Consider the following 15,896-nt stretch of genomic DNA (forward strand, 5'->3'; position numbering starts at 1 on the left):
ACAAAAACAAACTTTAATACAGATTTTTATAAAACCAACATAGGTTTTACACAGATTTCCAGTCGGGCTCTACACCATACCGCAGCGGCCCAAAACAGACTGGCTGCACTCTTTAAATACCCTGCACCTGGTTCAAATTTACAATTACCTCCTCTTCACACAGCAGCAGCCCAGAACAGACTGGCTGCACTCTTTAAATACCTTGCACCTGGTTCTAATTTACAATTACATCCAGGTGCAGGGGATAATTAACAATTAACAAATAATACAATTAAACAAACAAATTAAACAAAAGCAATTAAATTAAACAAAACTTGCATTTGCACATGTTTTTAGGCAGGGAGGAATCTTGGGAGGAACTATTGCACATTACTATATAATATATATATATATATATATATACATACATACATATATACACACACACACAATAATATAATGTGTTTGTGTTATGTATGTTTGTGACAGTTTATAACTGCATTTCAATAAAAATCACTCCCCTTAAGTGTTGCCAACATGCAGGCCTGAGAATAATAGAACAACATCAGATAATCTTACAGCATCCAGTTTCAGACAATATTGTTTTTATTTAAGCCTGTCTAAGGCGGTTTCTATGTTTGCAAAGGGACATATACAAATAGATTGCATCTCTGCTTTGTGTGCTTAGTGTCAGAACTATACATAAATCACAAAGAAATTGCATCACAAGTCATTAAATTAGTTTGCCAAGATGTTTTTCCAAGATTGAATTGTTGTGCACTTATTGGCCAAGTCTAAAACGTATGAAATATGTAGACATTGAAGGAATTGTTTTAATGCTTTATTATATAAGGTTTTCATAAAAGCAATGTACTCATCTTAAACTGTCAGAGATACTATTTAGTGTTATATAGGATAAAGGATAACTACAAGAATTGATATTATTAGGGTTTATATTGAGTTACATATTGTCTGCTTTAGTAGAAGGGCATTATTGGTCATGTCAAACCCAAATACAAGACACACTGAAAATGCTGTACAACTATCGTTTCTGTATCAATCATTTCTAAGACTCTTAGGTTTCCCTCTTTTAGCGTCTGCCTTTTGTGCTGGCTTTTAAAAACTAGCTGAAAAGTAAGAATTCTGTTTGAAAGCCTTCCATGGCAAGGTTTTGTTCTCTTCACGCTGTGCTGGGGTCCGCGGTCTTCCCATTCACACGTTTCTGCTGTACATCGACCATGGGGTACTTCACCTGACTGAAACCTTTGTGACAAGACTGCTGAAAGGTAGGGCGTTTCAACTCTCCATTCCATCGTCCTTCCAAAAGATCTAGTCGTCTTGTTAAGAAAAAACATAAGAAATTGTCTATATCAGAAGTCGTGTTTTTAGGTGGTTTGCTGTCCGAAGCTGTTAGGTGATCCTAATGGAATTTTCTGGAGACCTGATGTATTCTCATTTTAGTACAAAGTGTAATAGGACTGATGATCTTTAAGCATAGTCTAGGGTATCACATTAGTACTGGACCAGCTTCAGGTTGCAGTTTCAAAACTTTCAGAGAACAGCATACGTTGTTTTAATAGATTTCAATTTTTCCAGTGCATAGGGAAAATCTCACTTTAAAGTTATTGAACTGCAGCCTTTGTAGTTAGTCGAACTATTACTTTTCCCTGCAGGATCTGCTTCAAAAGAGAAAGGCATGCATATAAATAGCAGTTTGTAATTGCATACAGGCAGGAAAATCCTCGAAAGCCTAAGGTGCTGTTTTATATAAGGATTGTAATCTGGGATAAAAGGGGAAAGGATTTATTTTAATAACAGAAAATGGGGCAAAATATATATCATTTGGAACGTAATAAAAAATAATAAAAATTCCTTAACCAATCAATAAACGCCCAATGCTTGAAGCATTATCTCTGTCGCTGCTCTATCCTTCTGAAATTCCTTCATAAATCACAAAGTTCAGCAGGAGTGGGTGTGTGTTACCATTTGAATTTGCAATTGTATAATAAGTCTGTAGGCCACATAAAAACCATTGTTCTTTTAAACACAAACACCTTACATAATGGCAAAAGTAGACAATGGAACTGTCAGTGTAATAAATCAATGTTATTAACTATGTAGAAAATGTGTAATGACTCATGTCTGTCATGGAATCTGAAAAGGTCATACTGCATAGCCAGGAATGTTTCCCAAATCCCAAAAACATACATATTATCTGAAATGCTTGACACTTCATTTTGTGCTGCAACTTTATAACTGGAACTTCACTTACTCAGGTCAGACTCGATCACTACAGCTGCAGTAGCCTTTTTAAATACAAATATAGAGTATCATGTATTCTGTTGCTGTTAATATTTGCATTACATTTTCATAAATATGTTTTTCAAAATTGGGAGCTAAAATGTATTTCCACACACGTTTTAAGAATCAATCTATTGTAGTAAGCAAATTGCTAAGCAAGAAAAATGAATGTACGGGAAATACTTTCAAAGGTGTGTTTGGAATTGGAATATATAAAGCTTTGTTTTGCTGCCATTTTGTCAACAGCTTGTATCCTGTTAACTAACAACTCAAGGAGACTTTTTTTTTAATTGCAATGTGGTGGTCGTCTCGTTTTTTTTAACACCATATTCAAAGTATATATATATATAGTCACTCTATTTAAAATTTTTGATCGGTTAATTTATGGCCATTATTTGAGGAATCGGTGTTTCATTGTGCTACAAAACCAGTTTTTGCTGCTCTTGTGATGTATTGTATCCCTACACTACTACTTATCCATTTGAACATCAGTCAGGGTTTGTCCAAAAGTTTAGAGTGTAAGTGACTTTGAGAACACTCGTGTTTTTGTGCTGATTTCGTTAGATGTAGACAGTGCTGTAGTCAGATCGCCTTTTCTTTACTGAACAAAAGACAGTTCCAGCAGTATTGTTTTTTTAATCTGCAGCTACCGGTAAGCCATGGATACCTTTTAATAATTTAAACTTTGGAAGTGGCAAGTATATTCTTTCTCTTCCTGTGTCAGTTTGGGTATTTGTGGTATATACTGTACCTCACTTTTTTTAAAACATTTTTTTAACAATCTTCAATTCTTTTCTGAGAGTTTGAGCAATCTATCTATCTATATATATATATATATATATATATATATATATATATATATATATATATATATATATATATATATATATATATATATAATATAAACACACACACACACTTTTTTTTAATAGATACTGTTCAAGTTTGCAAACTAATATTACAAGACATTTAGTTTTTATGCTGGAATGTTCTACGCATGTTTGCTTTACCTTTGGATAGGGGTGTATTTCTAGAAGCATAAAATATTGATTGAAGGGAAGGGTGTAATGCTTCAGTTGTTTCAGTGAATGTTCACTTCAGGTAAGAGTTGTGGAGTTCCAGTAGTTGAGTTCCTTCCTAACTGGTAAGTGTAGACTGTTTTATTTTTCTGACAAGGGTATTACATTTGTATTCTTTATAGATCTTGACAACAGTAAGGCAAATGAACAGCTGAAGTTAAGTATTATGAACAGACTTTTAGAGCTAAGCTGATTTCTTTTCAACTGAGCTTTACTTTTGATCCTCCGAAACTTGTACTGTCAGCTGTCCACTGCTTTTCATTCTGCAGGCCCTCCATGCAGCTACCTACAGAGTTACCGCGTCGGAGGACCACGCAGCTCCGCGGGCCTGCAGTGCCCGGCCAGTCTACAGGGGTCACTGGTGCGCAGTAAGCCGAGGGTACCCTGGCTGACCTAAGCCCTCCCCACCCTGGGCGGCACTCGGCCAATTGTGCGGCGCCCCGCGGGAACTATTTCTTCAACTATTTGTTGAAGAACTAGCTCTCAAACAAACTTATTCTAATGGGCTTTGAGGTGAAATAAAAACAATATTTTTTTTGGTGAATGTCTGCTTGGCGGTGCTACTGAGAGAGAGACTTTGCTGGTAACCATCTTGTTTAAACACTGAGGAAGAAGCCACTGGGTCATAGGTTATTATTTTAAGCAGTGGGAGGTACTGGCTATTAAAATGATGCAGCAATTAATATGCAGGGTGGCTCCATACAAGTTCCACTGTATGAAGTCAAATAAAACTGGATGTTGTGAAATGTTTTATTGCAGAAAAAGCAAATATTTAATATTTCTAAGAAAAGTGATATCATACAGTCTATTTATAGTGATGCTGTTTTATGAAACTGGTTTATTTAACTTCTGTAATTGTTTTATATTAGTTTCAGTGCTGCTTTATTAAAGTTTCATAGTTCTATAATGTAAGTAAATATTTTGTATGTAGTTTATTTTACATTAAGTGCAATTATATTCAGTATAATGTTTATAACAATGGATTTCTTGAAGTCTGCATTTATTAGAATAACTTCTATAAGAATAAGATAATTAACACAAGGAACTGGCAAAAAAGGATTTTTCTAAGTTTGGTACATTGGAATGCAAAAAATAAAGTGAGTATTGTTAATAAACATGTAAGTAAAAGAAGAACATTTAAGCTTGGCATAGGGTGCTTATTAGACTTGGTGCAAAATCAATTTCCAAACACATCAAGACTTAAAATATAGCATGTAATTCATGGTTCTTAAGCACTCTTACTAAGTAAAATATTCAAAAAATCTCTTGGCTTTCTCTTGACAAAAGAATAAATGGATAGTTTTCCAGACCCCTATTTGCACTCTTGGTCAACCTTCCCTAAGATAAGCCAAATGAGCAGGAAGGTTTCACTTAGACCTGTGAACCTGACTCTCCCCTACTATGACCTTTATAATATATTTTCTGTTTTTGCAAAACTACATACTGTACTTGAGCCAATAATCTGTGGTGTGACAAACCCATCACTCAGCAACAACAAGAACCTAATAATAAAACTTGAAACAGTTCATTTACCCTGACAAACATTTTGGGATTGGTACTTATTTATAGCCATTCATTAGAAAACAAAAGCGGTTCAATTAATATGTAACGAATGCTAAACCATTTGTTTTAGAGTAAGTTTAATAATTTACAATAGCACATTATGATTGACTTTTTCATATTTTGTAAATTACAGAAACGTTTCTCTTTAGGATATACTTCAAAACAGAAACATACTTTCTTATGTGTCTCATTTTCGCTCCAGGTTCAGTAGGTTTGAATGGAGTCAAAGCTCCATATGGATGGGCTACAGGCAATGCACCCTCTTCTTGTGGGATGTAGGCATTGGGCCTGGGCTCAGATGTGGTGTAGACAGCATTTGCTAATTGGTACTGCTGATCCTCTTCCATGAGCTGCAAGAAAAAAAAAAGATACGCTTTCTCCATCTAACAGGTTAAATAGTGCTTTTTTAACAACTTTGAAAAAATATCTATCATACCATAAGACTAATCCATTTTTCTATTAGTATATGACACATTTAACTTGAGATGCTTTTTAACAATAAAAATAAGGCAATTTAAGGACTCGTTTCTATGTGTTAAATATTTGTCTAGATGACCTTTACTAAGAATTGTGTGAAAATAAACAGGATGTGTTAAAACTTTTTGGTGGGTAGTTGAAATAGCATGTAAATATAGCAAATTGTACTAAGGCACATACAAGTATAATAAATAGTAAAAGCATGGTAGGGGTAGATTTGCCAGTGAATTTATAATGCTGAGCTGCAATGATTCTCTTAGCCTGGCTGTTTCTTTATTCTCTCTATTGTGTCTCTGTTGGTCCCTGTAGCAATGTTGCCCCGCCCCTGTGTGTATTTCTGTGTTGTAAGTTGCATGTAGTGTGTTAATGTTGGTGTATAGTCATTGGTACACAGGATGTAATATGGGCTTTGCGCACAAGTGTTTCAAATGTATATTTGTATTTAGGCACGAGGATTGCACAGCACTTCACATGCAGGTAAAATGTAATAATATGTGAGCACGGGGAATTGCACTTTTATTAATTCACGTGCAGTTGTACCGAGACTCCAACTGAATGAATAGCAATCGAGTCTCGGTACAGCTGCATAAAAGCAGCATGTTTTCACTCACTCGAGGTTGTGTGTTTGGTGAGTGGAGAACGGGTGTGAAGAGGAGAAAGTAAAACGTAAAGTAAATCATAATATCAGCTCACCGTGTTTGTCTGTGTAGTCCGTTTTGTTTGTTTATTTATTTTGGCTAAAGTGCCATGTCCTGTGTTTTGTTTGTCTTTCAACCTTTTAATTTCTGCTTGTGTAATCATTAAATGCTGAGCGTAAGGTAGAGCTCAGCTTCACCAAAACTCCACGTCTCTCGGTCTATTCTGTGTTGGTTCCTGGTTCTGGTCTGATGTCACCCACTACAGCCGTCTTTGTGATATTCCCTCGCTGTCCTGAGCCACTCCAACTCCATTTCAGGACTGGGTGGCAGGCCCTGCTACAGCCTTATGTGACTCGACTCAAGGAATCGTTCCTTCTCTTGCACCTGCTGCTGCATCTTCATTGCACTTGCCTGCTGCATAGACAGCTCCAACACCAGCACCATCATCTTCCTTGTGGTCTCTTTAATCTTGATCTGAAGCTCATTCACCTGGAACAATATAAAAAGTTTTAATTTTCTGTATTTGTGCTCTAATGTGGAAAGAGGTTCAAACTTTTGAAAAAATTAAAGCCATTGACAAACATCATGTTACTGTATTGACATTACATGAAAGTTTGAATTAAGACCACATTTTATTTATTTAAATCCTAAAATCCTGTGGATGTTGAATAATGATTGTGATATGCTTGTTATTGCATTATTGTATATGCTTGTTTATTGCATTATGGGGGGGTGGGGATATTCAGAAAAGCAAGATAGGTAGTTGGTAAATCACATTACAATCTGATTAAATCAGATTTGTTACATAACGTGTATAGAAATATTCTTGAGCTTCACAATTAATTAAAAAAATACATTATCTAAGGGTCATTGGTGTTTAGAATACATATTTCAATTAACTTCATTAGGGAAATTTTTTTTTTTTTTTTTTTTTTTTTTATCAATGATGGCTTAATATGATAAATACGCCACATTTTCTGTTTAATGCATTTTCATAGATACAGCTGTAGATATCTAATAATAATATAACAGCAAGTGAAATGGAATCAAAATATACAGTAATTGAAAGGATTGTAAGTATTATTAAAAAAAGTTTAGCTTTCACAAAACTTTCTTGTGAAGAAGCTGTACAGGTAAGTGTAATACAGGATATAACCAGGGAGCATGCGTTGCATTTAATTATTTTTTTTAATTTATTTTTTTTGTAAAAGCAATTTGGAACGACTTACAAATTAGGCAGCATAAGCACCTTTTAATGGGACTCCCAGTTCTTGGCCTATTCAGCACAAGCTCAATTAAAACATGAAATATAGATGTTTTTTCAGTTTTGGACATCTTGTTTGGACATGGGACCAACTAAAAGTTACCCTATGGCATAATATTTCACATGATGTCATGCACATGAAGTAGAAGTTATTCAAAATTAGTGTTGAAGGCCCTAGCAATGGCTATATTTAACACAAGAAGCATGGCTAACTGCACACCTGTCAACACTGGAAGCTTTTGTAAACTGAAATCTTAGTGGCCTGAATTGAAGTGAGTATCTACATAACACAAAGGCATACATCTATTCCACTTTATTATAGACTGTGATTTGGTCGCTTTCAAATTGCTTTTAAAAAGGAAAAATGTCAAAACAGATAGCCAACCATGACGTGATTCACAATCGAATCCTCTTTTGGTTCTAATTATACTGTAGTTGTGACTGATTTGGCTAATACCTGTACTTTGTGAACAGGTACACTGTAGTTGATTTTGCAGGACAGCAAAGCATACACAGTTACCATTGTTATTGTCACCACCCAACAAACCTAAAGGACAAGCTATGATGAAAAAAAAATCCTTCTTTATAACGAAAAAAAAAATCCTCTAAATTAAGCCAAAACACACAACAACGTGGTATTACAACGTTATTCATTACACTGCACCTATGTGCAGTATATCAATAATACCACTGTCAGTAACATTTTACTGTCAACGATCTTCTATTTTAAATGAACACACTAGTACTGTATATAAACACGTTATCAATCAATTTGAATTTACAAAGCAATGTTGATGCTGAATATGTAACTGAAACACAGTTCACTGTTTGTGTGACTGTTAGACTTCCCTGCAGAATACTTTGCATTGCGAGTCTGGGAACATGTCTACAGATTTGCTGGTCACAACATGTAAAGGTCTCTGCATATGTAACATTCTTGATCTCTGTTTCTTTGGCAAAGAAAGATGTTACTAGTTGAAGATCTGGTTTTCTGAGCTTCGCTGGTTTTTTGGTGTTTGTGATCTCTAGTGCTAACTACAAACAATTCTTGCTCCCATGTCCCACCGATAAAATCAGTCCTGCCAAGTTTACAACAAATACTACTTTTTCCAAGATTGTTTCCGATTATGTGAGAATATGCCAAAAAGCTTGACATTTTCATCAATATTTTAGATTTTCTTTTTTTTACTGGGAGGTCTTATTACATGTAAAAGCCACTGTAGATGACTAAGTATGTGAGCTGCCTCACACACTGAATACATGCCTGCCACAGGCCACCCCTGGGTCCTAAACCCTGCATTTCAGTAACCACAGACAGTCCATGACTTTTTACAGAAAATAAAGGTTTGCCGGCATAAAGAGGTTTAACAGTAGTGTTTAAGCAAAATAAGGGAGAAAATCTGTCCTGGGAGTTGTCCGGGACAAGTGTAAAAAAACAGGCGAGTCCCGCAAATAAGGGACAGTTGACAGGTCTGTGACTGGTTATGTGTTGATAACAGAGATCCTATTTTTACCATCCATAACACTGATTACAGCTTTAATGTTCATGCAACAGTCACTTGAGTATTGCTAGTGTAAGCACTGAATTAAAAAATCTTTGTTTTCATTTTAATAGCACAGATTTTAAGCAGAACTGGATTTAATACACTTACTTTGATGTGTGTTATTCCCAAAGAGAGGACATGTTATATTTAAAATATTTAACATAATAATCTTATAACTAAAAAGTACACATGGGAACTTTGGCTTTTCCATTGAAAACTAAACTACAAAAGTATTTTCTGTAAACGCCATCAGCTTCCTGTTTAGCCCACAGTATATCTGCATTACCTCTTCTGCCTTTGTGATGTGCTCCGTGTGTGATGGATCTTTTCCCTCAAGCAACTGCATTTGATCCTCTTTCCAAGGATCCAACACTGTTTTTTCCAGATCTAATGTTCTATCCCGGCACTGTGAGAACTAATAGAAAATACTGTGCTACAAGTTTATTTGAACCGGCTGATGAAGCCTTTTAAGAGGTGCAGAGGGTAAAGGTTATGCCTGCGCATCTTGACACTTTTAGTTGGAGGCACAGCTTTCCGTATGGCACAGGACACATACCATGCAATTGTGCCTATCAAACTCACTAAAAAGTGTTACATTTTGCTCACCAGGAAAGTCTTATGAGATACAACAAGTTTGAGTCCCAGGATTCAGCAGGAATCAATCTTCAATCAGCTCATAGTCTTTTCAGCCCACTACATATATTTTCTTCAATTCATTAAAAAGTATGTTTTGTTTTTTTAAAGATTAAAATGCGATTATCTAAGAAAATTAGCAAAACTATTGTCCATATATTTTGCTTTTGTAGAACATTATTCTTGGTTGAAAAAGCTTTTTAGTTATTTTAGTGGGATATACAGTTTGGTCCATTTATGCAGTTATTCACACATGCTACAAGATAAATCAAAGCACAGCATATGGGTGAAAGACACACAGATGGATATAAATTCCTTACATAAAGAACTACAGATTTCTGTAATTTTTGGACAGTTAAATATGGAAACACTTGCATATATCAAATTATAACCAGGAATTATCATTAATTACTTCCTGTAAGAGACACTATTTTTTATTAAAACAGAATGATTATTATAAATACTTCAAAGAAAATATTTATCTTTTCTTTGAAGTAAGCATGTGAATAATTCTTTACAGCTACGGTTAACAGTTTTAGTGGATCCATTTCCAGATGATACAACATTTAAATAAATATCACAAAAATACTGATGGATTTTGTGAGAACACAATACAAAAATGCTAGTAATCCCGCTGATTAAGTAAAATTTGCCAATATTGTGGCTATATGAAAGTGTTATCAAACACCACTGATATTGTGTAAATCCAGAGTAATATATTAAAACAAACTGCTTTCAGTAAACGTTAAAAGTCAGAGAGTTGCACATATTTTCTTTTCTTAGACTACTTCAAAGTCATACAATCATATGGTGTATGGCAGATGGCGAGCAGATCTGGAGCGGATGTGTGGCTGCAAACAACCAAAAAACATTAGGAAATATTAGGAAAGTAGGAAAAATTATGTAATTTAAAAATACATAAATGTGTGCTCTTTCATTTATATAGTTCTAAATATATTACTTTCCAATCAAAAATGGCACTACTTAATTGATCTGAACAGCTACAGATCTCTTAGATCAAGGTTTCTCAAACCCGATCCTGGGGATCCCCTGTTTCATTCCAATCGAGCTCTCAATTACTTAATTATACCCTTAACTGAACTAATAATTTGCTTAATTAGATATTTTTACTTGTTTTCAGCTCTTAAACAGTTGCAGTTCAAGTTCCTTATCAAATGTTATAGCTAACATGAAATATGCAACTGTTCAAGAGCTAAAAACAAGTAAAAAGGTCTAATTAATCAAATGATCAGTTCAATTAAATGTCTAGTTAAGTAATTGAGCGCAGCCACAGGGGGTACCCAGGACCGAATTTGTGAAGCCCTGCTTTAGATCATCAGTGAACAGGAGTGTACTTTGGGTTTTAAAAGAATGTCAGGACTGTATTTGAAATCAATTGAAATAGACCCAATGATATTTCAATGTTTCATAGGATATGTTCCTGTGACAGAGAGCAAGAGAATCCAAGTCATAAATCTCCCTTCCGACCTGTATGGGCGCTGTGTAACAGGAACAGCGTGCAATCCAGAAAGGGGGCGGAGTCACAATACCAGAAGTCATCACCTTAATGCAGTTACAATGTGCCAATTGCGGATTGGAGGAAAAGTGATTGCACTCGCTACTGAAGGGGGTGTGACTGAAGGCATATCAGGGGATGTGGCGAAGTGTTCTGTTCCTCCGTTATGGTTGTGAAAGGATGGCTGGATGAGTAAAAAGTAACCGTGAGTGTTTTGTCAGTCTAGTAATTCTTGTATTTATCATTATAGACGACTAAAGATCCGGGACACTACGATCACTATGAGCCAGCACCAACCCTGGTCTACACTGCACTATTGTTCACCATTAAACTGTAATTCACCACTTGCACTCAGCATTACACCTGCGCATTGCAAACCACTTTGCCACAGTTCCCCATTTAAAAAAAGTAAATTAAATTGGGGTGAGTTAATCATGTTTAATTGAGAGAAACTGCAGTAACCCACAACAAAAATGTATTATTGAAATGTCACATCTGTTACTAGGAATTTCAGTTGGATAAATTGATATCTTCTGCCCACACTGTTAATGCCTTCACACATGGTAGGTCCCACAAGCTTTTCTCAAAATCACAAAGACTCATATGTTCCCCCAGCAAGGCTGGACTTGATCCACAGAATTCATTGGGACACTGACATACCTCTGTTTGAAAACTTGTAGGCAAACACTCACAGTGTGGAAAACATGACTTTCTGACAAAAAGCCAATAATTAAATGTCAATTACTTGAAAATGTCAGTACTTTAACTCAGTAAAATAACAAGCAATATGTTGTTAATTGTCCTCATGTCGGAAAATAAAGAATAATTAAGAATGCACTGTTCTGTTCATTTGTTTCATAACAGTTTACAAAATAAAACGAATTGTTAGTATTAATATTAATTTGCAGATTTATCCATCTCTCTTAAATGCAAAATAAAACTGTTTTAAGTTGTTTTATATTGGTACAAGAGTTATGGCAGAGAAATCTAGGTTTACTTTTAAGTCCACTTGGAAAAAGTTACATAAATTTTACTTCAATTACACTATGTAACACTATTTTTGTTCCTGGGTAGCAAGTGTTATTTCCTAATTGCTTATGCCTCAAAAGTATAAATCGTAAATCTCGAAAAACTACTCACTTCTAAATCTTTTGTAGTCATTTTTGTATTACTTTAGTATAAATGCATGTTAATTTGGATTCATATGTTGTTTTTTTTATGACTTTATGTGAACGAAAAGACACACATTTGCCCGTTTTCCCATTGGAAATAGTGATATTTTGAAATATCTCTGTCCTGGTCACAAAAGCAAAGTCTGTGGGGAATAATAGCCATTTTCTATACTTTTGAGGCATAAGCAATTAGGAAATAACATTTACTACCCAGGAACAAAAAAAAAAAAAAAAAAAAAGGAAAAAAAAAAAATTGTTACACGGTGTTATCCATCGTTTGCCAAAACAATGTTTTAATACCTCTTTCCTTCTTCCGTTCTGGGCTTAAATAAAGCAATGACCATTGTTCAGATCGCTGATCAGATAGCTCGCCAACAAAATCACGGCTGCCTAACAGCCAGGCAGCAAGCCACCTTTAAAAAATATGTGAATCAGGATAAAAGGGTTCCATATAACACATACAAGAACTGCAGGACTTAACTTGAACCAAATATAACTTTAATTTAGATCTTCACATTGCAGAAATGATTGGATGGACTGACGTATTCAAAAGTTGCCAAAAATAAGGTGACAAAAATCTCCTTGTTTAGGGAAGATAGTATAGACATTCAATATTTTTATTTGGGCCATAGATGTTACAGAGTTGAATGTACTAGCAGGAAAGTACGTCTACAAAACAGATAAACCTCTCGATTTAGCTACAGTTTGCAGGAAATAAAAAAAGATGTTCAATGGCAGTCTGAAGTATTTTGCTTAGCAATGTTTAGTTTTAGAGAAAGTGAGTTTATTTTCAGCAGACTACTGGGTATTCTACATTGCATGAAAAAAATGTTTCAAGAAATATAAAGTATTAATTCATATTTTTTTAGAGATGCAAGCCTACTTTTTTGTTTAAAAAAATTAATTAACAACTGCTGTATGTATCTGAAGATCACAGCCGAGAGTTTACAATACGATCTGTGTTCATTTATATGCTCGCTCAGCTACAAAATCCAAATCTCATTCGCTGACCTACATAGCTATACATAAATGCTGCATTCATAAACAACCAAACAATTTACAGATACTCGCAGGTTTGTATTTTCAGTGCATGACATAAAAGAAGTGCCTAACCAAATGTGTTTTTGCATACATTTCCAAGCTTCCACTGACTTTTGTTCAAATTCATGATTTTCACGATTTCCGTGACCTCTGTGACAAAATCGTACCCTTAATTATAATATATTTAAGCCAGAATAGAATATGTAACACCTGTTACAGTGGCTATGATCTCAGATGTTAAACACTCGCTACTACAATGTGCAACTATAAAAAAAGGATAGGAAAAAAGCTGTCTGCTATAGAGGGCCTTATAATGTCTATGATTTGAAAAAGAAGATAACCTCTCTAATACAATAACCCTGTATCTTAAACAGAATAATTGTCATGAATGTATAAAGTCATGAGTAAATCAGAATACTTGAGAGCAGCTAGGGTTTTTACTAATAGAATCATATTTCCCACCTGTATCTGCAGCACAACCAAGTCTGCTTCAGGGGCCTGTCGGTGTGGCAGGCTTTTATAAATCTGCTCGTTCTGCCTCTCCACTTCAGTAATCAGTGATTTCAGAACGCGAGTCTCTTCCTCAATGGCTTGGACCTCAAGATTTCCATTTTGTATCAGGGTGTCTTGAATGTTCACCTTTTCAAAGAAAATACATACAGACCTCCTTCTCTCTCTCAATTAATTGTACTCCCCTGAGAAAATAAGAGGCAGAGTGACAAATGGAGCCTCATACTGAAGGGAAGGTTTAAAGAACACCAATGATAAAAATGGATGTAGTAGACATTTTGTGAAACACAATCTATTCCTACTTGAAGACACATACTGTATAAAGCCCTTTTCTTAAACCAAAAAATTTAAATAAAGAATCGTTGGCACCATAGAAAGTTATGCACACCAAAACATTTGAGTATTTGCTACAAAGCAATCCCGAATTTTCCTATTTCAGGTGCCAGTGTATTGAACTGGGGATCCCAAGACATTATATGCATTTTTCAAGGTTTACTTAAACTTTTTTATTTAAAGTAACAAATGTGATATCATAAGAAGACAGCTGAAACTGGCTTACCTGTCATTGCGATTTTTTACTGCAGTTTCATACATCTTTTGCAGCTGCACCATCTTTTCCTCGGTCTGGCTAATCATGGTGGAAAGTTTGCCGATGTCCATTTTTTGCTCCTCCCTCTTGTCCCTCATATCGTACAGGGTGTAGCTCACTTTGGAGATGTCGTTTCTTATGCTATCTCTCACTGTTTTGCTATTGAGGTGCTTCATCTTGGATTTCTGGAGTAGCCTGCAAGTGGAACAAAAGGAAACCCATGGAAAAGGTAGCTTTTACTGGATTAAAATGTGGAAGAATTAGGACACAAATTGTACAGCACACAGTAGTTGTATAGTACAGAAAACGTTAACAGTTAATAAGTGAACAAGTTCTAAAAACCTGGAGCCTGTTTCACAAAGTACTTTGGCAGGCTGCTAAAGCCAGGTTGATTCTATAGAATAATTAGAGAGGGAGGGCTTTCTTGAGTTAGTTCCAAATCAAAATACAAAAGTTACTAGTATAAAATTATGTAAGCAGTGAAAAAATAGTTTTTTCAGCCAAAGCAGTTCTTTCCCTGGGTCAGGAAGTCGGTCAGTCTGGAAGAAGGCGAGACTCCGTTGCAAGAACGTATTGACCCGGAAGGGAAACGAAGTAGCAGCTGCAGACTGTACAGACAGCTGCACTCGTTTACCAAGGGGTCATGCGTGACAGCATAAAAGGTGGAAGGAGAATCACAATCTTCGCTTGGTTTTTGTTTAAGAGACAAGAAGGATCATGAGAGACACCAACGAAAACTGCAATTATATTCGTGAGTGCTTTGTTTGTTTGTGCTTGTTAATAATTGTCTTGTTTGTAAACCACCAGACGGCTAACACATATCCGGGGCTGTCACCTTGGGCCAGCACAAAGCCGGAACAGCACTACACCACAGTCACAAAATAACCTGTTATCACCCCTCACGAGCACTAAAGCACACACCCAGGACTGGAGACCATGTACAGTATTATTGTGGGGTAGATAACTTGTGTTAATTGTTTGGGCTGCAACGAGTTGTTAATATTACCTTCACACATTACACATTATTGTTTTGGTCACCAGATCTGGATTAAAAATAATAAAAAAGCCTTTTTCCAAACCGGATTACAGTTTCTGTCTGTGTTATTCCTTCACTGCATCACCTCTGCACCTGTACTCACTCAGCAGCCACTTTGCCACAAATATGTATATGTTTTTCTTTTTACAGAGAAAAAGCAAAAATAGCTGGCATTGCAAATCATGTTGAACATTGCACCCAAAACACTAAATAATTCAGTAATACTAAAAATTACTGTTCCATATTCCTTTAAATGGATCAGAAAACCAGTCAGTATCTGGTGTGACCACCATTTGCCTCATGCAGCGTGACACATCTCCTTCGCATGGAGTTGATCAGGCTGTTGATTGTGGCCTGTGGAATGTTGTCCCACTCCTCTTCAATGTGTGTGCGAAGTTGCTGGATATTGGCGGGAACTGGAACACGCCGTCGTACGCATCGATCCAGAGCATCCCAAACATGCTCAATGTCTGGTGAGTATGCAGGCCATGGAAGAACTGGGACATTTTCAGCTTACAGGAATTGTGTACAGATCCTTGCGACACGGGGCCGTG

The 15,896-nt window shown here is 35.8% G+C and overlaps 1 pseudogene; it reads right to left on the bottom strand.

The window, feature by feature from the left end:
• Positions 1-1,159: 1,159 nt before the first annotated feature.
• The window catches only part of LOC121319035, a 32,764-nt pseudogene continuing 18,027 nt past the window's right edge, over positions 1,160-15,896 (bottom strand).

This window comes from Polyodon spathula, chromosome 7 (genome assembly GCF_017654505.1).
Source record: "Polyodon spathula isolate WHYD16114869_AA chromosome 7, ASM1765450v1, whole genome shotgun sequence".
NCBI classification, from domain to species: Eukaryota; Metazoa; Chordata; class Actinopteri; order Acipenseriformes; family Polyodontidae; genus Polyodon; species Polyodon spathula.